The 26,132-nt window shown below is 43.1% G+C and overlaps 1 protein-coding gene across 2 annotated transcripts in view; it reads right to left on the bottom strand.

The window, feature by feature from the left end:
• C1qtnf7 (C1q and TNF related 7) overlaps positions 1–26,132 on the bottom strand; it is a 95,966-nt gene that overhangs the window by 11,911 nt on the left and 57,923 nt on the right. Inside the window, exon 1 of one of the 2 annotated variants that reach the window (XM_041636543.1) lies at positions 1,351–1,380. The exons of the other annotated variant lie outside the window; for it this stretch is intronic. The gene's annotated coding sequence lies outside the window, so the exon portion shown is untranslated. Of the gene's footprint in view, positions 1–1,350; positions 1,381–26,132 lie in introns of those variants that run through there. 2 annotated transcript variants of the gene reach the window in all.

Here is a 26,132-nt window from a genome sequence, read left to right as displayed (position 1 = left end):
TAAGTCAATGCAAAGACTGAGCCTTTAGAAAATATATGTGTAGCTAGAGTACATATATATTCTTAGTAAATAGCGTGATTGTTGTTCTAAGACTAGAAGATGTTATTCATGAGAACACAAATGCTGGAGAACACTTCAAAGACTCAAACATGGTGAAGTAGGCCCACTTCTGGGAGCATACCACAAAGAATTAAACACAGGGACTCACACTGATATTTGTATCCTCATGTTCACGGCAACAGCACTCACAGCTGCTGAAAGGGGCAACCTGAGTGTTCACTAACAGATAAACTGTAACAAGCCTATGCAACAGCTTGAAAAATCACAAGACATGTTGATGAATGCCACAACACGGATGGGCTTTCAAGGCTTTATGCTCACAAAAGACTCAAGTCAGAAAAACAACAGATCCTATAATACTCCTTTCATTCAACTCGCCTAGACAAGTCAGAGTCATACAGAGACAAAATTTTTAAAATTCACAGAATGGCACAGCTAGGATTTGAACTGACATCTTGTCGCAAGCACTGAGTGTTCGTCTATTACCTCATGACAGAAGACTGGATTTGATTAATTCAAGTTCAAAATACGCTTTGCCTGGAAATCATTAGGAAGAGGAGAGGTTATTGAGGAGGGCCAAAATGTGACCTCTCCTTGGCTTCTGAGGTAGGCATTGCTCAATATCAGAATCTGTTCTTCTAGCTCCACTGGGAGGGACTATGTGCTAGGGACAGGAACCCCAGTTTCTTCTCTGATGAGCCCCCTTGCTTCATGCAGCTCCCATTTTCCTACGTGGAACTGATTTTCTGATTTAAATGAAATCACTTCTCCTGGACCTCTGCAGGTCCCTTCAAGGCCACACAACTGGTTTTTATAGTATTTGCTTGTTCATTTTCATATCAAAACGTAAACTTCCTATTGCTGACATATATGACAGGCTGAGCTACAGCAGAGGCTCAACAATTTGAATGAGAAAATACATGTTTATTAGGATTTTGTACAACAGCTCATGATTTATAGTCTTGGCTCCTTTGTGTAAAGCACTATGATGGAAGAACAGTGAAAAAAGAAACCTGGATATTTGCAAAATTCTTATAATCTATAGACTAACCCCTAGTTCATATCACCCACTCAACGACCCCTTTGTGATGGGTCACAAGGCAGCCAAGGGCCAGAGACCATTGTCCAAGGCCAAGAAGCCAGTGCCTGATAGATTCAGAGCTAGGTCTTTACTTCCTGGACCCTTCCTAAAGAGCTACCTGCTTACTGAGCTAAAGACTCCATCATAACGGAGATGGGCCATGATCTCTACATTTGCCAAAGTTCTGAAAAAGAGAATAAACACCGTACCGTGCTCTGGGAGGGCGGGTTGCTGCAGGATCCCCAATGTACAAAAGTCAGGATCTTTCCTAAGAGCTCAGTGAGAAACTTGCTTTGGTACCAGACAGAATAGCAGGTCCAAATTCTCAAAGATTTCCAAATAGTTGCGCTAAAAATAATCTTCTCGCTTAGTCCCAAAGAGCCAGAGGCCCTGGAAGTCATTCATCCAGCGAGGCTCAACTCAGGGATCAGTTAAAATTATGGTTTTGTTTGGGACCAGCTGTAAGTGCCGGCTTTTCTTGACTGGTACGTTTGGAAGCTTACCATCTCTCTTGCTGTGGCCTCTTTTAAAGATTTGCTTATTTAATTTTTTTTCCTCTTTTCACTGATTTTCCAATAGGATGGTTCCGGGAAAGAAATTACTCACTGACTGGAAATTGGTTATTAGCTTAGAGAAAAGTATCATTTACTACGTGGGGGCTTTTAGGTGGGGACCAAGAAGCATCATCCTCACTCTTGGCAAACATGGCAGGAAGCAGGCCTTTCATTCTCTGTATTGCAAATGAGAGGGCTATGAGCACAGTATTGATGTTTTCTTTGTTCTTAGCTGAATAGACAAATGATTGCATGTGTCGGGAGATGGATATATAGGCTCCACTGTTGCTTGACAACATTTCCTAACAAGTCCAAAGGTATGGTGTATCTCTAAAGCCCAAGCAGTTCACTGTTACAGCAATCAGCATCCTTGTTGCCATCTGACATGTCTTTCTTATATCTCCTTGGCAACAGCCATCTGTAATACATGATGTCAGTTATGGAAATCAGGTGATTTAAAAAAAAAAGACTCATTTTATCCTCCTAATTCTTCCCAACAGTAAGAATTCTAATTGAAACAGGTTTTCATTTTTGTTTTCTGTTATGTTTCCCTAGAGTCTTGGAATTGAATACTGATCGCAGATTTGACCAAAACCAGGAATGGATCTTCATTCTGATGAGATTTACATTACGTCTAAGTACCCGTCCTCCAGGCTGGAGGGTAGATCCTTTAAATTTGTTGACTTTCAGAACTTGAACACCATCATGGCATGTACAAAGTCTTAAACATCAGACAGCTAATTTATTTTCTAAATCAGTGTCGACTCCTCCAAAGAGTCTCTAGTTTTACTTCTCAGCCTCAAATAAAATGCTCGTGCTTCATTATTTCTGGGTTGTCTTACGATTCTTGACACGCACTAATAAAGTGCATCAAGTTTCAGCCATGGAAAGCTTAATTTTAGGTGGTGCAGCTTCATAATTGATTAATTAATTATTCTGTTTTTTATGACGACTTCTTTGATGTTTTTTCCTCACTGGAATAGAATGATCTCTGAGGTTAACACACAGTAATGTGTGCATTAAATGATGTTCCATGTGGTATTTTCACACGTCTACATCTTTCTCTGATCAAATCCAGTTGTTGTTTTTCCATCTTCCCGATACTACAGAACTCAGCCTGTATTAGCTGCTGCTACTCTATACTGTGTTTACTGTCATGTAGCCCTGGTTGTCCGGAAACTCACTCTGTAGACCAGCCTGGCTTTGAACTCACAAATATTGGCCTGTCTGTCTTCCAAGTGCTAGGATTAAAGGCATGCACCAATATACCCTGGCTGTAAACCAAATATTTGTAAACAAAATATGTTCACCATATTTTATGTGCAAATATTTCTCATGTATTTAAAGGATCATAGTATTTTATGCCGTTTAATATTTGATTTTTGCCCTTTCTAAAATCACTTTTCATTTCACATAATTTAACACAATCTGTCTTCCTTGAACTTTTCTCTCCAGAGAAATGAATGTTTGGAATACCTTCTTAACATGCTCAGAGCTCAGATGTAGACAATACTTTTAGTTCTATTTCATGCAGTTATTTTCACACTTATTTCAGAAGCACTGGTAAAAAGTTATGGGAAGAAAACAGGCTGAAGGGAGCCTTGGCTTAGATTAACACCTCAGATTCCATTTTTATTGGCTACTTGCCTCAAGGCCAAGGTCTTACTGTGGTTTTTTTCCCCCCTAAACTTATAATTTTCTCTCTCAGTTCATACTATTACTTTCTTAAAGTTTTGATTTACTTTTCAAATTAATTCAGTTCAACTCATTCAAATCCATCCAGTGTTGAGAGAACATCAAAAGCATTCTGGTAACCCAAGCTCTCAAAAAAGAGAAAAATGAAGTCCATAACTGTAGTTGCTACAATTTCCTCCAGTCGCCAATTTGAAGCTACAGCATGACATTCACAAAATACAAAATTGGTAAGTTGCGTGCAGAAGGTGGTTCATTATACCACTGGACACACACAAATGTACACACATACACGTTATTTTGCTAGTAACAGAATTGCTTTTAAAAGATGGTTCCAGATGATAGTTATTGAGCAGATGACAAGCATTAGGTCTTTCAATCCTCACTATATCCTCTTGTTTTTCTTTAAGTACCACAGGGATCCTGATCCGTAGTTAACATGTCCCAACATGGTACCTATTTTCTTCCTAGGATGTGGCTAACTGTATGAAACCACGTTTCTGCACCCAACAGTTTACAGAGTTGTGGGCCTCACAAATTTGTTCTTTTCCTCCTCTCCCCAGGAACACTGAGCTTGAAATCAAATCTTGTTATTCTAGCCTTAGAGTTTTGCTTATATTTCTTGTCCGAATGACCCAAATCCTCTCCAGCCCCTTTCTCCATCTGTTTATCTTCATCTTCCTTATCACTCTCTCCACCAGAATCTCTCTATGATACTTTCAAACATTTATGAGACTCTCTCTTGAAGTCTCCTAACATGTTATTCAGACGTTTCTATGAATCCTACTTCTGTGGTTCTACACCAGATCTACTAAACTAGCATATCAATGGATAAGGATAAGATATTTTCTTCAAAGGTCTCTGGGTGATTCTGATGGGTAGCCTGGCATTGGGAACTTTCAGCTGTCACTCAACTTATTCTCTGAATCACAGCTTCGTCTTGTCCTCATACTCTCTGGTAGTCAGGGGCTGAACGCTTGGCTTTCAGCAAACACAGAGAATGCCTATAGAGTCAAAATTGAATGGAGAAGACAGCCATCCATCCAAGAGTTCCAGAACTATGCTTGACAGGACCTTAAGGATGCCCATCATCCCCATCATCCTGGAATTCCAGTTGAGAACCAAAGACAGAAAAAAATGGACCATTACTGCCTAAGTACCTCCTGAAAGCTGACTGAAAATCAGAAGTTTCTGCCATCCTCTCTCATCTATTTTCAATGTATGATTGACAAGAAGCCAAAGGAAATCACTGGACAGATTAGGGGGAGCCAGCAGGAAGAGGGCTGCTGCTGGTTCCTTCTTCATATTGGGTGATACCTGAACAGTAGCTGAGAAGCTGGCAGGGGTCTCCTCAGAGAGAGCACGAAGTTCTTCTCCCAGCCTGGGAGTCTTCCTTGATTCCAGACACTAAACATTTAGAAGATGAAGGTTGCTTTAGAAGAGAGGGCAGAGCAGGCCTAGCTATGCAGAGGGTAGTATTCCAGGGCGTGAAAGCACTGAGAAGTTAGATGGAGCTAGACTACCTACACTAGGTCTTTGGCTACAATGGGGAGTTTCCCCAGGACATAGACACTGAGCTGGTCCGGTGACCTCACTGGACATCAGTTTGGAAGTAAATTGTCCATATCGGGATGTTGTGAAGAATGGGGTTCCAAGGATATCTTTGGTGACCTGCTAAAGTACTTCACTTAACAGAGTCAACATTTAAATACATGGGGCAGGTAGCAGGAGTGTGTATAAGTGCCACTTAGGTAATCTGATCATTTTCTTCTAACTCTCTTCTCTTCTGAGCTGACTGTAGAGGTGCCAATAGTGGGAAGGACTTGTGACAGGAACCAGGTGGTGGAAGAGCATTCCATATTGAATTGAAGCTATGAAGAAAGACCAGGTTTTGTATTGGGTTGAAATAGATGTTTTTACAATTAGTATTTGAAGGTGAATCAAACAGACTGACTGAAATGTTCATGTGGTTAATATTAGCAGGAAGCTGAAGAATTTGCTTGTTAGATCAAGAAAAGGCAGGCAGGGTTCAAACAATGAGTGGGAGAAAGATGAGCTTGTTTCTTATTTATTTTGTGTGAAGAACAGAATTTTAATCAATTCATAAACTTTGGAGAGCGTTCAGAAAGCACAGAGAAGGGATCGCCCGGTGTTTGTGAAACACAGGTAACACATTTGAGTGTATGGACCAAAGGATCTCGTTCTAAGGGAATGAGATGATCTAAATATGAAACAGGAGTAGGAGAAGCAGGAAAACACTGCCAGACTGAGAAAACACTACATATGAGTGTCTGGTGCAAAAGAAGATGAATACGAAGAGCCAATGAGCATGGTGGTGATCCTGGACCATGTAGGCTCTGCTCACATGGAAGGTTCTGCTTCTTATCTTGGGTTAGGTAGAAGTTCCTGAAGGGCAGTGAGCAGGCACTAGGGGAGGATTGCTGACTTTCCTTCCATGCTGCTGATGAAGAAGGCAGAGCCCGTGGCTGTGCCACTCTCTGGCTTTATAAAGTGACCTAAAATAATGAAAGGTGTCAGCTGGCTTTGAGCTGGACCTACTTTCATTGTAGGGAAGAGTAGGTTCAGAGGAGTAAAGCGGTTTTTGAAAAGGCAACACCCTGGGTCAGCAAAGGAACAAGTGTAATTGCCCCCTCCTATGTACTACGCATTGCCCTATGTTCTGAGCATACAGGTTTGAGAGGAAAAAGCGAAGACCAGGCTTGAATCCAGTGGGGGTTTTTATATATAAAAATTCCTGTATTTAAATTTTGAAAGTGTTTGTATGTAAATCTCTTGCAGGAATGGAGAAAACTATTGGGAGCCGCAATACAATACAAGTGAGAAAACCAGCTTCTACTTTGAAAGGATTTGCAGGCAAGTATGGGAAGCCAGATTTTTGTGCCTTAAGTTTTACCAGCTATAGATCCAGGTGAAACATGTACACCTACAAAAGGGAGTCTTGAAAAAATATTCCTCTCTCTCCCTCTTTCTCACTGTGTGTGTGTGTGTGTGTGTGTGTGTGTGTGTGTGTGTGTGTGTGTGTGTGGTGTAAGCATATATGTGCAGGTGCACAAAGAGACCAGAATAGGGTGGTGGATCTTCTTGGGCTGGAATTGCAGGTGATTAGGAGCCACCCAGACACAGGTGTTAGGAATTAAACTCTGGTTTTCTGCAAGAGCACCAAGTACTCTTACTTACTGAGTCATCTTTCCAGTCCCTCACAGAGCACCTTTAAATAATAATCCTGATTTATTCATTCTTGCACCACCCATATACAGCCAAAGACTAGAGTTCAGAAATTCTCAATACATGTTTACTGAGTTAACAGCCAATTCTAATAAAATGTGATAATACAACAGAAAAACTGGTTGGTTTCTGGACAACCACTGATAAGCATGGGTCAAGAATCAAAGAAATAATTTCTTGCCGGGCGATGGTGGCGCACGCCTTTAATCCCAGCACTCGGAAGGCAGAGGCAGGCGGATCTCTGCGAGTTCGAGACCAGCCTGGTCTACAGAGCTAGTTCCAGGACAGGCTCCAAAGCCACAGAGAAACCCTGTCTCGAAAAAACAAAAAACAAACAAACAAAAAAGAAATAATTTCTTTTTTTGCTATAAAACTGCCTGTTATCTCTCACCTGATGCTTCTGCACTGTGTTCTCCATCTTGGCAAGAGTTTTCTTACTGTGACACAATGGTCTTGTACCTTGTAAAGATTTGTCACTTGTATTGGTTTAATAGAATGCTGATTGGCCAGTAGCCAGGCAGGAAGTATAGATGGGTGACCAGAACAGGAGAATTCTGGGAAGAGGAAAGACTCAGTCTGCAGTTGTTACTCAGACCAAGAGGAAGCAAGATGAGAATGCCTCACTGATAAAAGATACCAAGCCACATGGCTAACACAGACAAGAATTACAGGCTAATTAGTTACTAAGAAGCCTGAGCTAATAGGGCCAATCAGTTTATAATTAATGTAAGCCTCTGTGTGTTTCTTTGGGACTGGAGGCTGTGGGACAGGGTAGGACAGAAACCTCGGTCAACATTTTCCTTCAAGTCTGTGGCTAAAGTGAAGCTAATAATAAATTAACAATATCACTTGCCTGTTTAAAAACTATTCTAATGATTAAATACACTCCATCCCTTTTGACTCAAAGAAAATGCAAATCAATGATGGCAAAGAACACACGGTGGGCAAAGGTATTGAGTATATAACATTTGGTAGGCATCTACCTACGTTATAAGTGGGTTTAGAACTTGCTAGGCAATGGCAGTGCTGATGTTCTGGTTGAAACCAGGTACTTGATTTGAAAACATTTTGACTGGAACTTCAGTTACATTCTAGGGGGAAAAGTCATTCACAGTGAGGCCGACAGCAGCCATGTGTGACAATGAAGGCGACAGCTTTCTTGTATTGAGGGCTTGTTAGGTGCCAGGCGCTGGACCCAGGACATGCCCTTTGTTTATTTTCCTAAAAGCTGGATTTTTGTATCTCATTTCAACCTTCATGAGGACAAGGAAAGAGGACAGGAAGCTGCCCAAGAGTAAGCCACAAGTGAATATTATAATCCCCATTGCACATCCACGTAAGCTGTAGCTTCAGGGGGGTAAGTGTTGGAGCCCAGATGAAGAGCTGAGCTTCAAGGGAAACATCTTCCAGTCCCAAGTTTCCATCGTAATTGCCTCTCCATGTCCAGCTAGATGGTGGGTGGGACACAGGCAGCCAAGAAACGCTTCTGGGATTTTCATTCTGGCCATGGCTCCATGGGTAGATTCTAGGTGAGGTAAAGAGGAGGAGTTCCTCCCAGGCCAGCAGGGCAAGTCTGGCTTCATTCAGAATGACACCTGTGGCCAAGGCCCCCAATGAAGGAAATACGAGATGCTAGAAGGGATGAGGGACCTGGGATCTCACCTCAGGCTGTAGGAGGAAACGAGGAAACCGGCAGCTCCTGGCAGCCAGCTAACAAAAGCCTTCAGCTCATTAAGAATAAAAAGGAATTGGTTCCAGAGCTTCTCATTATGCAAACCTGGCCAAGGGAAAGGGAAAGAACCAGAAGTGCAAATGGAAGGGGGATTGCTTTCCACCACGTAGGTGGCATTGGGTGCAATGTGAGACCCACCTTGCTCTTGGTCCCCCCCAAAATGCACGGGCAGCCAGAAGTCTGCTTACACCTCCAACTGAGAGAGGGGCAGCTCCTCTGCTTGTGGAAAAGCACAGTCGCTGCATTGCCCATAGGTGGCGTCCAGGAAAATACATTTGTGGGCCAGGATAGGGCCTGTCTGAAGGGCTTCAATGGGGTACTGCGTATTGACTGGGATCCCAGTTTGAAGACATCTAGTAACACCTGCTTATGCAGCACTGTCTTTATCCCCACCATAGTCAGTCTTGACCACTTAGAGAAGTAAAAAGTAGGTTGTATTATCATTTTACTGCCAGTGTAGAAACAGGCTTCAAATGAGAGAAACAGTCCAAAGCCTTGCAGCCGTGTAGAGATAAACATGGCCTGGAAAAACAGGCTTTTCAGACCCCGCCCTCTAGCTTAAAATGGGAGCAGTGATGACTTGAGATACTTCACGAGAAGCGGCTCATGCTGTGTACGGCACACAATGGTGCTGGGTAAACTTTAAACGGTGACTATTGCACTGCAGTTTTGGCTGCTGGCCTTGGATAAGTGCTATCATCTGCATGCGTGTCTTCTGTCTGTCTTTCCCCCACACTTCTGAAAATCGTTCAGAGGCCCTTCTTCAGCTCCAGGAGAGTCACTCAGTGATCCTGCCTAACAGTGAGAATTTTATGACAGTATGTATAAAAGCAATAACCACATAGGTGATGCTTTATGCTTACTATTTAATAATTATAATAATATTAATAAAAGTCTATTGAACTCATTTCTTTCCATACATTTCAGGTCTATTCAAATGTTTTGGCACTTTTAAATGTCTCTTCCAGTAGTGGGAGACACATGGTCCCTGCTTGGCCTTCTGCTAAAAACCCGTGAGGCCTCTTGGCACTGGGGCCTATGAGTAGCAGCCAAGGGCAGTGTCAAGAGCTGCCATAGACCCAACAAAGGCACTTTTAGAAGAGTGTGGTATCTCTTGCAAGAACTACCCCTTTATCCAAAACAATGTCCTCACAGACTATGTCATGTGGGGAGATCTGGGAAACCCCACAAGCACTCACCGTGTGCCAGGGAGGATTGGGTATCACAGACCGACAGAGACAAACAGTGACATGTTCTCCTGGAGTCTGAGTTAGCAGACTCTCCAGGCCTTCTCTCTGCTCATGGACATTTCACTGTGGCAGTAGCTAGAGTAAGTCATTGTTGTCAGCCTTGGACCTTAGGGAAAAAAGTCAGGTTATGGCGCTATCTTCTGGAAACAGTATTCTTGTCTATAAAGTTAAATTTTTAAAATGCCCAAATCATTGTGTATGTGCATGTGTGTTTGTGTGTGTGTGCGTATATGTAGTGCAAGTGCGTTTGTGTGTGTGTGTGTGTGTGTGTGTGTGTGTGTGTGATGTTCATCATTTAGAGGACTAAAGTTACGTGGTTTTTAGGGAAACTGATGCCACTGGAGATAATCCTATTAGCTGAATTGAGCTAGTGTCTGAAAGGTAAATACGTGTTTTCTCTCTTTTGTGATCCTAGATCTTATATAGATGCATAAAATCATGCATGTATCTGTGACATGTAAGCAGAAGGGAAACTGTCTCAGAGGACAGAGGGGACTAATATGGATGGAGGGAAAAAGGAGTTACTCGTGACCTGGAAGCCACCAGATGTGGGTGTTGGGAACTGAACTCTAGTCCTCTGGAAGAGCAGTATCTGTTCCTAACCACTGAGCAATCTCTGTAACTGCCACTTGAAAAACTTTTAATCCATGCTAGGGATCCAACCCAGGGTCTCACAAAGGCAAGCACTCTACCACTGACTTTAAGCCAGAAGCATTCCTCTATGTCCCTACTAGGGGTAAGGTATGCATGGCTTTGAACACTCCACCTGGGACCTAGATGTGTGCTTTAATCTCCCCAAGAGATACTTCTTAATTTCTTGAGACCTGAAGGACCATTGTGAGGTGTCTAGGAAGATGGGGTTTGGTTGGGGTGGAATGGTCGCTCAAGGTAGAACTTGAATAAGAGCTTGATACTAAATCAAGGCAACCAACTAGGAAGTTTGGCAAGAATGAGGGGAAACTGGAGAGACCAGAAGGGATTGGATGCAGGAGAGATACTGTGGTGCATGGACATGATGGCTGGAACCGAATCTTTATGCATCAGAAGGCTGTAGGGCTTGGGCTGGATCTTAGGGACAATAAGAAATCAACAGAGTATACCTGGAAGAAAGGAGACCTCATAGCACATTATAATCATGTCATGGGCTGCTATCTGGTGTAGGAGTTGGAAGAAGCAGGGATGAGGGGAAGAGAGCTCTTGGTAGTTAGCACTCTTAGGCAAGGATGGGCAACAAAATTATGCAACTACCAGCTATGCTTCAAAAGTAACAGGATCATTTCAGGCCACTTGGAGATTTGGCTCAAATCTACACGTGTGTGTGTGTGTGTGTGTGTGTGTGTGTGCGCGCGCGCGTGCACTTTACTCTTAATAATTCCTACTAATATTTTACAAAGTTTTTGAATACAGATATACATATATTGCCTTTTACCCCAACACTTTACAGATGCAGCATAATTGTCATAAGAAATTGATCACATTTATTTTAAATACATTCCTCTTAATGAAAATTTATAGAAAGGCAAGGTACAAAAATATAAAACTACTTACAGTTCTATTTTTCAGAATACTTCCATTGTCATTTTGTATTACTTTTGTGTATTTTTGCTCTGTGTGTGTGTGTGTGTGTGTGTTCATTAAACTTTTGCCATCACTGGTACACTGTGTTTGGCTTCTCTTTAATCTAACAGTACATCACAAGGATTCTTTCCTATTAGGTTTTGGAGCCAAACAATATCCATAAAGTCGTCATTTTATAATTTATTTAATATTCTTTTCAATGATTGCGCAATGAGGCTGTTTCCATCTTTCCTATCCTGAATGAGATTGCAGGGACTGTTTTTGTGCCCAAGCCTTCATCCATATTTAGGATTATTTCTTTGGGAGTGTTTCCCAGAACTGGAATTACTGGGTCAAAAGGTTTGCATGTTTTATGTCTATCTTGGTACACGCTGCCAAATGGCGTTGCAAATGGCTGTGTGAATTTACACTGCCCCATTCCTGCATAAAAGCAAAGCCTCGGGAACTGTAAGCCCCGTCCCCCTCCCCACCCCCCCCCAACTAGGCGTTCTTGTCCCCAAAGCACTGACAAAGCTGTAGCGTAATTTGGAAACTACTACTGCAATGACACCGATCCCCACTGTGGGGACATCCAGCCTTGTTCCCCAGTACTCTGGCAATTGTGCCATGTCTGGATTAGCATCTCATAGGTCATTTGTCTTGAATGCCCCAAGTGCCACACAACCTCAGGAGAGGACAGACCCTGTTCATTCGCAACCTTATACAGCTGTCACCATACCTGGCTCATGGCAGGTGTGTAGGAAGAATTGGACATGGGTGAGGATAACACTTTCTGCCCAGGGTAATGGTTCTCAACCTTCCTAATGCCGGGACCTTCTAATACAGTTATTTATGTTGTGGTGACCTCCCAACCATAAAACTATTTTTGCTTCTACTTCATAACTGTAATTTTGCTACTGTTATGAATCATAATATGAATATTTTCCGATGATTTTAGGTGACCCCCTAAGGGACATCACCATCTCATTCTTTCCACAGATTGGCACTGGCAGGATCCCATTTAGCTTTGTGCTGGAACATAGCAGCCACCCTCTGGTGAGGCCATGTCTCAAGGGCACCAGAACACTTCAGTCTGTGACTTTTTATATGCTTTTGTTTTTAATAAAAAACATTTATTTAAAAGGCCCCAAATTAGTTATTTATTTAAATCATGTGCATGTGTGTGAGACTGAGCGAGTGCAGGTGCCCGTGGAGACCAGAGGCGCTGGATACTGGTGGAGCTGAAGCTACAGCAGGTGATGAGTTGCCTGATATGGTATGCTAGGAATTGGACTCCACTCCTCTGCAAGAGCAGTAAGTGCTCTTCACTGCTGAGCCGCCTCTCAAAGCAAGAACCCCATACCCTTCCTTGTGGTCAAGAGGTCACGTGACTGCTGGGTAGCCTCAAGAGTCTAATGTCATGTCCTTCCCACAACGACGGACTTCATCTCCTCTGGAACTGGAGGCAAAAAATCAACTCTTTCTCCTTTATGTTGTTTTTACAGAGGGCTTTATCACAGCAGCAGCAGCAGCAGCAGCAGCAGCAGCAGCAGCAGCAGCAGCAGCAGCAGCAAAGAAACCAATATCATCATGTACTGTGAAGTCGCTGTGCAGGGCTGTGTTTTGTTTATCCATGTAGATATCATCGACCATACTGCACTTCAAATTCATGTGGCATAATTTCTACCCCATATACATATCCCTTGTATAGATGAATAAACAAAGCATAGCATGGCACAGCACAGCACAGCCTAGCCTAGCATAGCACAGCACAGCACAGCCTAGCCTAGCCTAGCATAGCACAGCACAGCACAGCCTAGCCTAGCCTAGCATAGCATAGCCTACCCTAGCCTAGCATAGCATACCATAGCCTAACATAGCCTAGCCTAGCCTAGCCTAGCCTAGCATAGCATAGCATAGCATAGCCTAACAAGGGCAGCTGCATTCAATACAGTCACGTGACAATGTAATGGTAGAGCTGTGACTCAGATTCAAGTGTGCCAGTGATGACCCTGTGTGTGAGCATCTTTACCTCCCTCCAGGCTTAAATATTATGGAAGCCAGGGCCTTGTTTACAGCGCTACAGAGTTGAAACCCGTTCACAAGGCAATAGGCAGCAGGTAGGTATGTGAACCTTGAGTTAGTATGTTTGTTTCATAGAGTATGAGTGCATCATAGAAAGGGATGAGCTACTGGCATATGCTGTAACAAGGATAAGTCTTAAAAACATGTTGCTCAGTGAACGTTACAATGGGACCCATGCTGCGTGAGTCCACATTTATATGATTTATCCAGAATAGGGAAGTCCAGAGTGAGAGAAAGCTGATTGAGAGTTGGATGGAGTGGAGCATAGAGGTGCTTACTGCTTCATAGGTGAGGGTCTTGTGCTGGGAGGGTGACCATGTGTTAATGGAGAGACTGCTGTACCACGTTGCTAATATATAAAATGCCCCATAAAATGTTTTTCCTGACATGTGACTCACTTAGCAAGATGATGAATGATTAAGAATACATAGGAACGAAACACTCCAGCTTCAGGTTAAAGATTTTCTAAGGATCAGGAAATGGGTACAAGGTGGACCATTTTCAGCTAAACCTGTAACCTCCAGTCTCTCCTTATCTGCTCCTTTCTTCTCTTCTCTTCTCCTGCCCTCACTCCCCCTCCCTTCCTCTCCCCTTCTTCTCTTTCATCTTTTTCCTCTTTCCTCCCCCATCCTCTCCCTTCCTATTTTCCCTTCACTTCCTGTCCCCCCCTTTTTTTTTCTGTTCCTATTTTATCTTTTTGATTGTTTTTATTTTTTTTCCCTGAGACAAGTTCTTGCTCTGGAGTCCAGGGCAGCCTTGAACTTACGCTTTGGCTTTCTGAATTCTATAATTATAGATAGGTGCCACCATTCCTGACTCAAAATCAAGCAATTTTAGCAATCTAAAGACCAAGAGTCTGAAAATGGATATTTATACTCTTAGAATTTCATCTGAAGGACACAACAGAAGTGGCGTAGAGAAAGTTGTAAACACAGGTGCGTTGACCACAGTGAAACCATGCTTAGTTTTTCACTGTTGTAAAGTATTTCTGCTGCAATAAGAGGTTAAGTTAAAGGAACATTAACAAAAGAGCTATTTTTCAAGTATCAAAATTATATTCTTAGGACATTTAATGACAAAAACAAATAATTATAATAAGCCATTAAAGGAAAAACATTGGTTGCTAAGGAGTTTGGAGCATTCATCCTGGTCTAAAAATACACGTGTGGGAGACATAAGGCTGAGACAGGCCATGACAGAATGTTAGTGTGCCTCTGTTGCCATATGATAGCTGAGGTCTAGCTTCTACTTTCACTTCAACTGTGCTTATCAAGTTTCCTGCAAGGGACAATAAACACACTCCTTTTAGCCTTAGCAACACATCAGTAGATGTAACATAAAATGAGGACCAACGGTACCTACTCAGTCGACAACACCCTGAAAATATTTTCAAAAAAAAAACACAACATGAACACAGCAAAATTCTTCAGTATATTTGCCTAGTGCTTTTCCTCTTCTTTACTTGCCCCTAACCACCCCCTCGCTTTGATTCTTAAATGTACAGTTTTATTGCCTTTTCTGGTTCAAGTCCAAATTCCCTCCTCCCATCCTTTCTCATTGAGGAATTTGAAAGCATGGAGTCTTGGATCACAGGCCTCTTGGCCCGGCCAAGAGTCCGGACTTGTTTTGTGAAGAGCTGTATTTGTTCAGTTGAGCAAGTGTGAAACAATGCTTTCAGCATGTCAGTTCATCTTCCTGGCCCAAGTGATGTAAGGCTTCTTTTGCTCATGTTTTACGATGTTGTTTGGTTTTAAGGCACTGGCCTCTGCTCTCTGTCAAGGAGGAATGAATCTGGAGCATGGAAGGCATGTTGACTTGGATCCCAAGCCCGGCTTGTTTTTTAATTATCAGTTGGGACCGCTTGATCGCTATGGCTAAAATGCTTTGCAAGTTCACAAAAGTATTTATGTTAGTAGAAAAAAAAAATAGAGCACTAGACAAAGTGACGGGTGCCTTCTTTTCCTAAAGAAGTCTTGGTGGAATGGTTTAGCCATGGCGGTAAGACCATCATTGCTCATCACACTGGGGAGAGACAAGGGTTCTAAATTTAGGGCACAGGCTACAAAATCTAAAGGAGGCAAAACGAAAGGATTTTCTAGATGAGCTGGGGGACTTCAGGCTGATTTATAACAGCTGGGATGTGGGCAGACTTCTCTTCCGATCGCTCCAGAGTTCAAGTTAATACTACACTCAACCAAGGCACGGTAGGACATTCCTTGGCTTTAATCAAGCTTTGGTACCATGAGATGTTGTGGGACAAAGCTTATACTACAGTGTTCAGCACAAAACTAAACACACACACACACACACACACACACACACACACACACACCAAGAACACATGCATGCAACTTTATAAGGGGAAAAATAAAAACAAGATAGTTTTGCTTATAGAAGACAAAGAAGGGAAGAAATACATAATACAATAGTACTTGTATTTCATTATGGTTCTGAGGCCCGTGTCCGCCAAGCAAAGACAGTGTTAACTGTCCTTGCAAGCCGAGAGCCAGAACTAAACACCAAGTAAATGAGTAAATGCCCATACAACATTACCGGCACATGAACACACTGTGTCTTTCTGACTCATTTTTGTTAGCTACAGGTATATTTGAGAGAATGAAACCAAAACAGAGAGACATTCATTGTGATTAATCTCAGCTGTCAATTTGTTAAGATCTGGAATTACCTGGGAGTTGGGTCACTGGAGATGGCTGTTCAGGATTATCTTTATTGTGTAAATTGAGGAGGGAGGGCCTTCCCAGGGTGGCACCATGCTTTTGTTGGGGTGTTTTATAACAGCAACCGGAAAGGAAGCTGAGATGCCCACTTTGCAGAGATGCCCACTTTTGCCCACATTAGGTTTGTGGCTTTGCAGCTTGTCACACTGAGAAGAGAGGCCAGTCTTCTCTGCCTCCTTATGTCTACCCACAGAGCAAACAACCAGGTGCATCTTTCGAATTCTGCTAAGATGGCACAGTGTTATACTGTTCCACCATCTTAAATAAATAATCTCTCCCCTTTCACCTTTGAAGCATTTCCATTCGAGACTAGCAGCTAAAAACTCAGCACGCAGGTTGGAAACCAGCTTTTAAAAAGTGAATGCAGGCTCTGGATTAGGTCTGGTGGGATTTTCCAAAGAAATTATGCATGCACTTGGCTGTATTGATGCTTGTTTTGGCTGTTGCGGAGTTTTTTTTTTTTCTTCCCCCTGAGCATTTGTTCACTTTTAGCATCCCTCCTCCCCATGATGCAATGGTTGTGCTTGTTTGCATCGGTTATTTCTGGGACAAAGGAGTGTTTCTGATTTCTTACATAAACGTTTACTTAGTGCCTCCTCTGAGCCTCTCCTACACGCATAGCTGGCTTAGCAACAGGTGACATCCTTTCCTTTGTGGGGAGGCAACGAAAGACAAGAGCAGTTGTCCGGAGATGATTGGCAAGCTGACATTTGCAGTAGATCTCCAGTTTCCGTGGCTTTGTATATTTCTTATGAATCTTCTATCTCCACCTTCTGAGGGCCAGGACTACAGGCTTATACCACCCTATCCAGTTCCTTGATGTGTTTGAAAAGTGTTAGTTTTGATAAAATTTGGTGTCTGTTTCCCCGGCAGGGCGGATAATGCCTAGGCTTTGGAGTTAAAGCTGTGTGGGTCCTAGTCACAGGCCTGACCCAACCCCACAAGAGTCACTGAATGAATCAGAGTTCAGGATTGATTGTCCCTGTTTTGGGGACAAGGATGCTTCAGCCTTGCTTGGGTTGTTATGACAATATAATAACAAGTCAAGGTAAATGACACACGCGGAACTATCAAGGGCTTGAATGCTGAGAGGGTTAACTCATACCCATTAAATGCGTTCTCTGTCCTCTGCTTCTGGCTCTGATGGAAGGGTTAGGGTCCTAACTGTGGCTGTTTTCCTCACCCACAGCCTCTCCAGGAAAGTGGTTCTACAGGGACACTCTGTCTTTTCAGGTTGTTCTTTTAGCTATATTTGTTCCCAAGCTCTGATAAGCCAAATTAACAATCCCTCAAAGCTGTGTGCCAAAAGATGTCTTCATTCTAACACACAGCCCTGGTGAATATGTAATTTTATGGCAAAGGGGTCTTCACAGATGCGCCTGTGGAACGGATCGTGGAAAGGGTGGTCATCTTGGATTGGCTGAATGGGCAGAGCGATGTGAACATGGGGTTCCTGGTAAGAGGGAGTAGTAGGTAAGAGTGTGATGTGAAGATGGGTATAGGGAAGGGAAGAGAGGAGCAATGCTGCATTGTCATCTCTGAAGATGCGGAAAGAGCCATGTACCAAGGAGTGCAGCAGCCCCCAGAGGACAGAGCAGATAAGACATTGCCTTCTTCCCCAGAGCTTTCAGCAGGGCCATAGTCCTGAGAACCTATTAAGCATTTCACAATGAGTATTCTGCTTTAAGCCACTAAATTTGTAAATTCTTTTTGAAGATAGGTAGGGTTAAGGCTGGACTAGAACTCATAATGGTGCCCAGGTTGAAATTAAACTTGCTATAATTTTTTTGCCCCAGTCTCTCAAGTCTTGAGATTACAGGAGTGAGCCACTGCACCGGGCTTAACTTGTGACAGCAGAGACCAAAAACCAATATGCCAGATGAAACCTAGAGACTAGGAAACCCTGCCTGAGCTATAGGGAGCAGTAGGAATATACTCTCCAGGGCTCCTTAGGAAGTTTGCTTTGTGCATGTGTGTGTATGTGCAGTCCTAGAGATCCAACTCAGGCCCTCAAGAGTTTTAGGCAAACATTCTACCACTGAGCTGCACCCCTTGGCCAAGGTACATAACGAATACCAACAGTCATCAATGTAAGGGAGTTCTTATTGAAATGGATTTGCCATTTCCCTGGAATAATGGAAGTTGAATGAACACTTGCTACTAATGCATGGGTAAAGATTGCTAAATAAAATAAAAATCAAACAGCACCAGGAGCTAATTTTGGAAGTTCACATATTCATTAGCACTGTGAAGAGTTTTTTTCAGTGGGCTCCAATGGCAGGGTGTTGTCCTTCCTGTTCACACATGGAATGAGAGATGTAATTTGGATGACAGGGAGTGATGGCTTCCCAAACTCTGCTTTTTTGTGTTGGTGATAACCACTGATAAGAAGTCTTAGCAGCCAGATAAAGTGCTGACCTTTGAACCTCTGTGTGTCTTTGGCAGATTTCAAGCTGCCTTGTAGTTGCTCTGTGAAACCTACTGGCCTGGTAGTTCTGAAGATCAAAGAGGAAGTAGATTCACATGAAATATTTGCCATCCATTCTGTTCCTTAGTGTAATCTTTTAATCTCCAAAAAGACTTATTCTTCTATGCAAATGTAGACTTAGGGGTTAATTCTTAATTACCTATACACACAAATGTTTATTGCACCGCTATTGAAAAATAGCAGGGAAACTTTGGAATAAATAAATGTTAGATAATTGGTGGTTGTTGCTCACTGGAGTATTATGCAACTAGTCAAAAGTGTTGATTAAAATGACTGACACAATAAGGAAAAGCTTTGCCATATAATGTTATGGGGAAAGGCACGAACAAGGTTGCTTGCATGGTGATTTTGATGATTATAACTCACATATAAATAGAAAATATAGTGAAGTACCAATATTCACTCTGTTAAAGCAGCAGAATTATAAATTGTTGTTTTCCCATTTCTTTATTTTCCACATATTTAGCAATCTAGTTTTTTTACAACTCTAAGGAAAAATTAACTAAATGAAAACACACAAAACAGTAAGTCAAAACTTCAAAATCATGTGGAAGGTATTCAGGAAAATTATGAATGTGCACACTTAGAACTCTAAATGAAAATGCCCAGAGCTCTCTAATTTCCTTGACAGGTTGTGAGGACAGGAAAGCCGGGGAAGGAATCCTACCATAAGCACTTAGCATGGCGTGTGGAAACTGTTCTGGTGCGTCAGCTGTCCATCTTTCAGCAGACCGATTTGGTTTCATGAGGCATGAAAGAGTTTAGCATCCCCAAAGGGTTCTTTTCTGATCATTTTAACAACCTCTTTTCTAGTATAAGGAGGGGAGGATGTCATATCTATGACTTACCAAGTGTTTGCTGTGTGCCATGCTGTGTGAGCCATGCAGGGTGAGCCATGCAGTGTGAGCCATGCAGGGTATGCCATGCTGTGTGAGCCATGCAGGGTATGCCATGCTGTGTGAGCCATGCAGGGTGTGCCATGCTGTGTGAGCCATGCAGTGTGAGCCATGCTGTGTGAGCCATGCAGGGTGAGCTATGCAGTGTGTGCCATGCAGGGTGTGCCATGCTGTGTGAGCTATGCAGGGTGTGCCATGCATTGTCAGCCATGCAGTGTGTGTTATGTTGTGTGAACCATGCAGTGTGTGTCATGTTGTGTGTACCATGCTCAGGTACATGCACATCCTCCTAACTGGAATTTATACCCTGTTTTCTGGGTGTTATGGTTTCAATCTGGAGTGATCTTGATAGGATAACATTTTGATTGTTTACTCCCCAGATGGCATTGCCATTTTTGAAGATTGTGGAAACTTTAGGGGGCAGGACCTTGTAAGAGAGTCTATGCCACTGGTCACTGTCCGTGGAGGTATGTCAACCCTGGCTGCTTTCTGCTTCACCATTTACACCCTGGCTGGCTGCTGTGATGTGACCAGCCTCTGTGATGAGAAGAGGAACTAATATGGAAATCTTATTCCAGGAGCAAATCCTTGCCGTGATAAAGATGACCAAATGGTATGTAAGCCTTTGGAGCTGCTTCCAAAGCTGGGGAAGGTGTGAGAAACTACATTTTAGATGATATAGTCTAGGAAAGCACTAGTGTGATATGGGAATGATTTCTTATTAATAAAGAAACTGCCTAGGCCCATTTGATAGGCCAACCCTTAGGTAGGCGGAGAAAACAGCACAGAATGCTGGGAGAAAGAAGCTGAGTCAAGGATTCGCCATGATTATCACTCCCGACACAGCCTGGTAAGCCACCTCGTGGGCTACACAGATTATTAGAAATGGGTTAGGTCAATATGTAAGAGCTAACCAATAAGAGGCTGGAACTAATGGGCCAGGCAGTGTTTAAAAGAATACAGTTTCCATGTAATTATTTAGGGTAAAGCTAGCCGTGCTGGCTGCCGGGTGCCGGGAAAGTAGCCCACCGCTCCTAACACAACACTAGTGTGCTGTAAGAAGAGCTCAATGGGCCTTTTATATGAGAGCTTGGGATGCCCATAGAGGAATGGGTAGGTTGTACTTACAGGGTTTCAGTAATAACAGGACTCTATCAGTATTCTTGGATGCTTCCCGCTTTGCTTTTCCTTTCCTGATTGGCTACCATCAGGTGGCCTATAGTAACCTCACTGTTCTGCTACCATGGATGGAGTCACTCCTCCATCCTCACTGTTGATGGATGTTGATGGACCATATTATTTAAATCTGAGACAGAATAAGCCTCTGCTTCCGTAAGTTGATTCTGTCAGCGATTTTATCACAGGGATGAGAGAAGGGGTGGCTATGGTGCATCTTGTTTCACAGATTTTATAGATGAGATGCCTAGGAAAGTGAGGAAAGCATGCATGAGTTCGTGGCCCTGCCTAACCGAGGAACGGTGGCAGGTTCTGCAGCTCACTGTCTCATGCAGGAACTCTGACTGAGCGGACACCATATTCTAGTCCAGTGTAGATTTCGTGCAATGCCCTATTATCGAGAGGGCCTACAGGTCTCCCCAGATTCATAGCTTCCCATCATGGCTGTGCACATACACAGGAATTTTTTTTAAAAAAATCTATGTCATAAAAGCATATCCGGTCAGTATGCCTCTTTCCTTCACCTCATCTCTTGTTTTCCACGTTTTAACTCAAAGAATGCCACTGCAAACGGGAGCAGTAAATAGATACAGATAGATAGCAGGAACCTACTCAGGATTTAGAGACTTAGACTTTCCTAAGTTTTCCCAGCAAGGAGGGGTTTTTTGTTTGCTTTATTTTTTTTTTTTTAACAAGTCTCCCAGGGAATTTAGACCCAGAGCCTGGCACTGAAAACTCCGTGCCAGTGATGTCCCAGGGGCTAAAATAAACAGACAAGAATCAACCCCTTTCCATTCCCTTGAACACTATTTTCGGTGTATACAGACATTTAGGGATAGAGACATTCGGTTAAAGGAGAGAATTTTTTTTTTTTTTTAATTTTGTCAGATTTAACAGCTTTAGAGTTGTACGTTTTAACCAGAGTGACACTGAAGGTTGGTCTGGAAAGTCTGCCCGGGAGGAACATAAGAGAGGGCCTGGACATCTCGGTGGACTTGGGCTGTTGGAATCAGTTGTTGGAGACCGGGTGGTGTAAAAAGCAGACAGGTGTCTCATGAAACTAAAAGTCCAAGATCAAGGTGCAGGAAAGTTTTGTTTCCTTGTAAGGGATCACTGTTTGTGTTTTAGATAGGTAGGTCTTCCGTGGGGGTGAGGGGGAAGGAGAAGGAGGGAGGAGAGAAGTGCAAGCAATGAGCTTGTCTTATGGAGTCACTAATTCTATCACTACGACCCCACCCCCAGGACCCCATCTAATCCTAACATCTCCCCATCTTCAGGAAAGTTGGTGCTTTAGCATAAAGCCTGAGGAAAACACAAACATTTGATCCACAACGTTGTTCCTTTGGGAGCTATGAAGTAATTGTCCAGCTCAGTGGAAACAAAATGCCTCCAAGGGGAGCCTAAAATCTTCTTTGGTGTTGAGGTGAAGGAAAGCTGGTGACCGAACAGAAGGGCTTCTAACTCAGGAGCTCTCCTCCCCATTCTACAAGATCAGCTTTTTTAAAAACCTGTACCTGTTTGTGCTTCCTTCCTGTTTTGCTAGCAATTCATCTTCAGATTTCATGTTTGTCTGTCATTGCTCTTTTTCTTTCGCAGGATCGAATCCACCTAGTGTCTCATTTGATTTCATCTCTGATTCAGACTTGGAGTCAAAGCAATGGGTCAAGAACAGCAGCCTGGTGAAATGTCTGGCCCAGGACTTAGCCGCCTGATTAGGAATCAGGGTCTTCCGCGAGCACAGATACAAGGGCTGACACTGTGAAGGAGAACCAACTATAGCGCAGGGACACAAGCAAGGCTTGGGGGTCAAGCAGAGCAGGCTGTCTACTCTCTGCAGGACATTAGAGAGGTGCTCAGCCTCTTTGAACTTTGGGTTATATCTCTAAAAGAGATAAATTATATCTAATTTGCAGTAACTTTTGAGGATGAGAGACTTTGACACTGGGCATAAACTCCAAGGGGCATTCTGACTATAGTCGTCATTTCCTATGTCTGCACTATGCTCTTGTTGCTCACAGTAGAGGCTGTTCAGGTCTCATGGTGGTTGTACTGGTAGTGATACCATCACAGCCTTCATAACCCATGCCTGGCTGAGCCTCTTCAGCGTTTGTGTATTCCTGGACCAAGACTTAGAAGCAGCCCTGATGCTACAGGGAAAGGTTCTGAGAGCTGGGATTACACTGGAGAGACAGACTTCAGCATATGGACCTGAATTCGGTTGTCTAAATTTGGGGGAAATCTTGCTCAATTAAAGCATTAACTAACGAAAACTATATAGATAAGAAGAGGAAGATGACAGAAGCCAGCTGTCGCCAGTTCACCCCTAAACAACCTGGTTTTCATTTGGGGAGCTGCAGCTGGAAAGACGTCTATTCTCGCTAGCAAGTATCACTTTTCCATGCTCTGTCCTCCTTTACTGATCTCATGGTTCTTCATAAAACATAATTGCAGCATAATTTAAAATTCTATCAAATGAGCATGTTGGAATTGTTTTCACTGCTTCCTGTTTTGGGATGTTCAGTTGTTTTGAATTTTTGACTTTTTACCAATAACGTTGCAATGAGCATCCCTCTAGAGAAATTTCCAATTAGGAAGCTGGCAGCTGGCAGCTCTCATGCTCAATCCCACCCTTTTCCCTCTAACTTCCCTTGCTCCTTAGTCTTCCTAGATGGACTGCAAGCTTCTTTGAGGGCAGTGAGCACCCATAGGTTCGTTCTTTCCGCTTTCTCTTCTGGAGTGCCCAGGCCTGTGGAGATCCAGCTGTGTGTTTCTACTCGGTTACCCCTCATTTGTATGCCTGTTACTGGTTCTGCTTCATGTTTTCCATCTGGGTTCTTAGCTCTGCTCTTTCGTTCATACATCTGGTATCTGAAAGCAGAGATCCAGGTGGAGGCAAAGCCGTGGAAAATGCAACACATGAAAGCTTTGCCTTCAGAGAGTGGCCTCCCAGATTGATAACAGACAGAAAGGGAGCAGCAGACTGACGCTTTTAAACATGAGAAATTCTGCAAAGTCTAGACAGCTGCTTTGGCAGCACCAAGAGGGAAGAGGATGAACAGCTAGTGTATATATGGTGGGGTGGGGTAGGGAACAGGCTTTTTTGAATGGAAATCTAAGAGGTGACATTTGAGTCAGGCAAAGGTGCCACTCATGGACATTGGGATGTGAGGTCTCTGAAGAAACTTAGCCCTGAAGGTCACAGGGCAGGAATGATCAAAGCAGGAAGGAGAGAGAGAAACAGAGGAGAGAACCAGGACGAGCATGTCAGAAAATGCAGGGGCTGGATGGGGACCGGGTTGTACATGTCTTCAAGGACCTGGGAAAAGTTTAATTTTTATTAGAAATTTGATGGGATCATTTTGAATGAAGCAAGAGAGGACCTCATCCTGGGTTTTATTTTTAAGAAACCACTCTGCTCAATTTTATCTTGAACATTCAACTGAAGAGTTACTTTACCTGCTAAAACACCTGCTAGAAGATTTGTAGACCAGGATGGTTTTGAACTCATAGACATTTGTCTGCCTCTGGGATTAAAGGTATGCATCAATACACCCAGCTAGTCCAGATCTCTTTTTGTGATACATCCTGATACGGCATTCACTTCTTCCTCTCTCTTTGTTGCCTGAATCCTGAGTTTGTTGAACAATGACATTTGGCTGTCTGTATCCTTCCTTTTCAAAATCCTTTCTAGGAGACCAGATGATATCCACCAGACCAAAGTCTGGCCTAGAAGGGTAGGATCAAACAGCTCATGGCGAGTTCTGGGGGGCCTTGGTTTTCCTAATGAAAAGACAGAGATCTGCGTGGCAGACCCCCCTCTCCTCCTCTGCTTGCCTCTGACACAGAGTTCCGAAGGGCATAGGCACTCTGCTATCACCTGATGATAAGCAAGCACATGAGACACGACGTTTGAAGGCACACAACTGGAAGAGAGAGGCAGCCCAGCTCCCTGGAGGCTTTAATGTGCATCTGAACCCATGTGGTGACCACTCACCCTGTTTCATGAAATAACGCCAGTGCCAATTAGTATCAGTGTCTGCTACTCAGGCTAACATTCTTAGTTGGCACACATAACTATTTCCTTGGGTCATTCAATGGAATTCTGAACACCTCAGTATGTATTAAAATTGACATGATTGATGACCTCAATTTAAAGCACTGTGTGTTGTGGAATTGGGGCTCTTGACCTCAGATGCATTGGGGATATGTCATTAAAATGGCAGCCGATGTAAAAATGGTTTCCACAGACGCCCTCTGCCAGAGATGCGCCATGCTGAAGACTCCAGGGCAGATAATTGGGATTTCTCTTTCTCTCAGTTTGGTTTACCATGATCTTGATTCCCATTAAGAATCAAATGACACTACTATAGCCAGCCCTGCTCCAACCTTGCCACTTTAAAGTTCCAAACACACATCAAAGATCAAAGAATGTACAGTTTAAGTGATCCTGATCATGGACTCATGAAAGCGTTTTTGGATTTGCTCGTCGGCTTTTCCACGGAGCTTTCTGCTCCTACTCTTCCTATCACACCCTCTCTGAACTATATACTCTATAAACTAGCATGATCAAAGCCTGCTGCATTGTAGACACTCTATGAAATCCTTTGTGGGCATTATCAGTACCCTGCATATAATCTCTACCATGATTTAATCACTAGAATTTATTTTCCTGATGAAAATCAAGACCCAAAAAAGTTAAGTGACTCCCCCAATATATCCAATTAAGAGTTAGTACCTAGTGGATTAGTTACTTCTTTTTAAATCACTGTGATCATATCCCTGATAGAAGCATCGAAAGGAATGGCATATTTATTTTGGTTCATAATTTGAAAAGATACAGTCCCATAATATTAAAAAAAATTAAGGTAGAATTCAAGGCAGTGGGATAATTCAATTATCTACATTTTGGTGAGCAGGAAACAGGAAGCTTAGGCTAGATTTGGATCTGGCCCATAACCCTCAAGCCAAGTTCGTGCAACCCAGTGTCTTCCAGTTATGACGCATGAGCAGAAGCTTCCACAGCCTCCCAAAACAGGAATACGCACTGGAGACCAATTATTCAAACACATGGGCCCATGGAGGACATATCAGATCCAATCCACACCACATCAATGTCTGGTTCCACATTGATTTCTGCTCTCGTGAGATCTTTGGGCACCAGACTTTGTATGAATTCTAGTAGATGGCTTTCTGCTTCCATGGATTTCTTCAAGGGAGCTGCTCACAGTTTGTGTTTATACCATTGGAGGCTCCTTTACAGGGTCTTTGAAAGGATACATTTACCATGCCCCCCCCCCCCCCCCCAACCAACTGGTGAACTTGACTGTATTTAGAAGCCTGGCTTGTGCAGAAATTGAGATGAGATAGTCGTGTCTTCAGAACAAGGGGAAAAACAGATGGAAAAGAAGGCAAAAATGGAGATATCCATGCTCTAAGACCCTTTGAGTGTTGACAGCCACCAGAAGCTAAAGAATCAACTTACTCATTCCCAAGCTCCTGTATAAACTCTAAGTACTTCCCTCCTGCCCTGACGATCCCTCCATTCCTGCAGGAGAGTGTTTTCTCCTTGCTGTGTAC

The sequence above is a fragment of the Microtus oregoni genome, unplaced genomic scaffold (assembly GCF_018167655.1).
Source record: "Microtus oregoni isolate MIOR12 unplaced genomic scaffold, Mior012 000049F_ref0000343, whole genome shotgun sequence".
NCBI classification, from domain to species: Eukaryota; Metazoa; Chordata; class Mammalia; order Rodentia; family Cricetidae; genus Microtus; species Microtus oregoni.
This window is presented reverse-complemented; position numbering and strand designations above follow the sequence as displayed.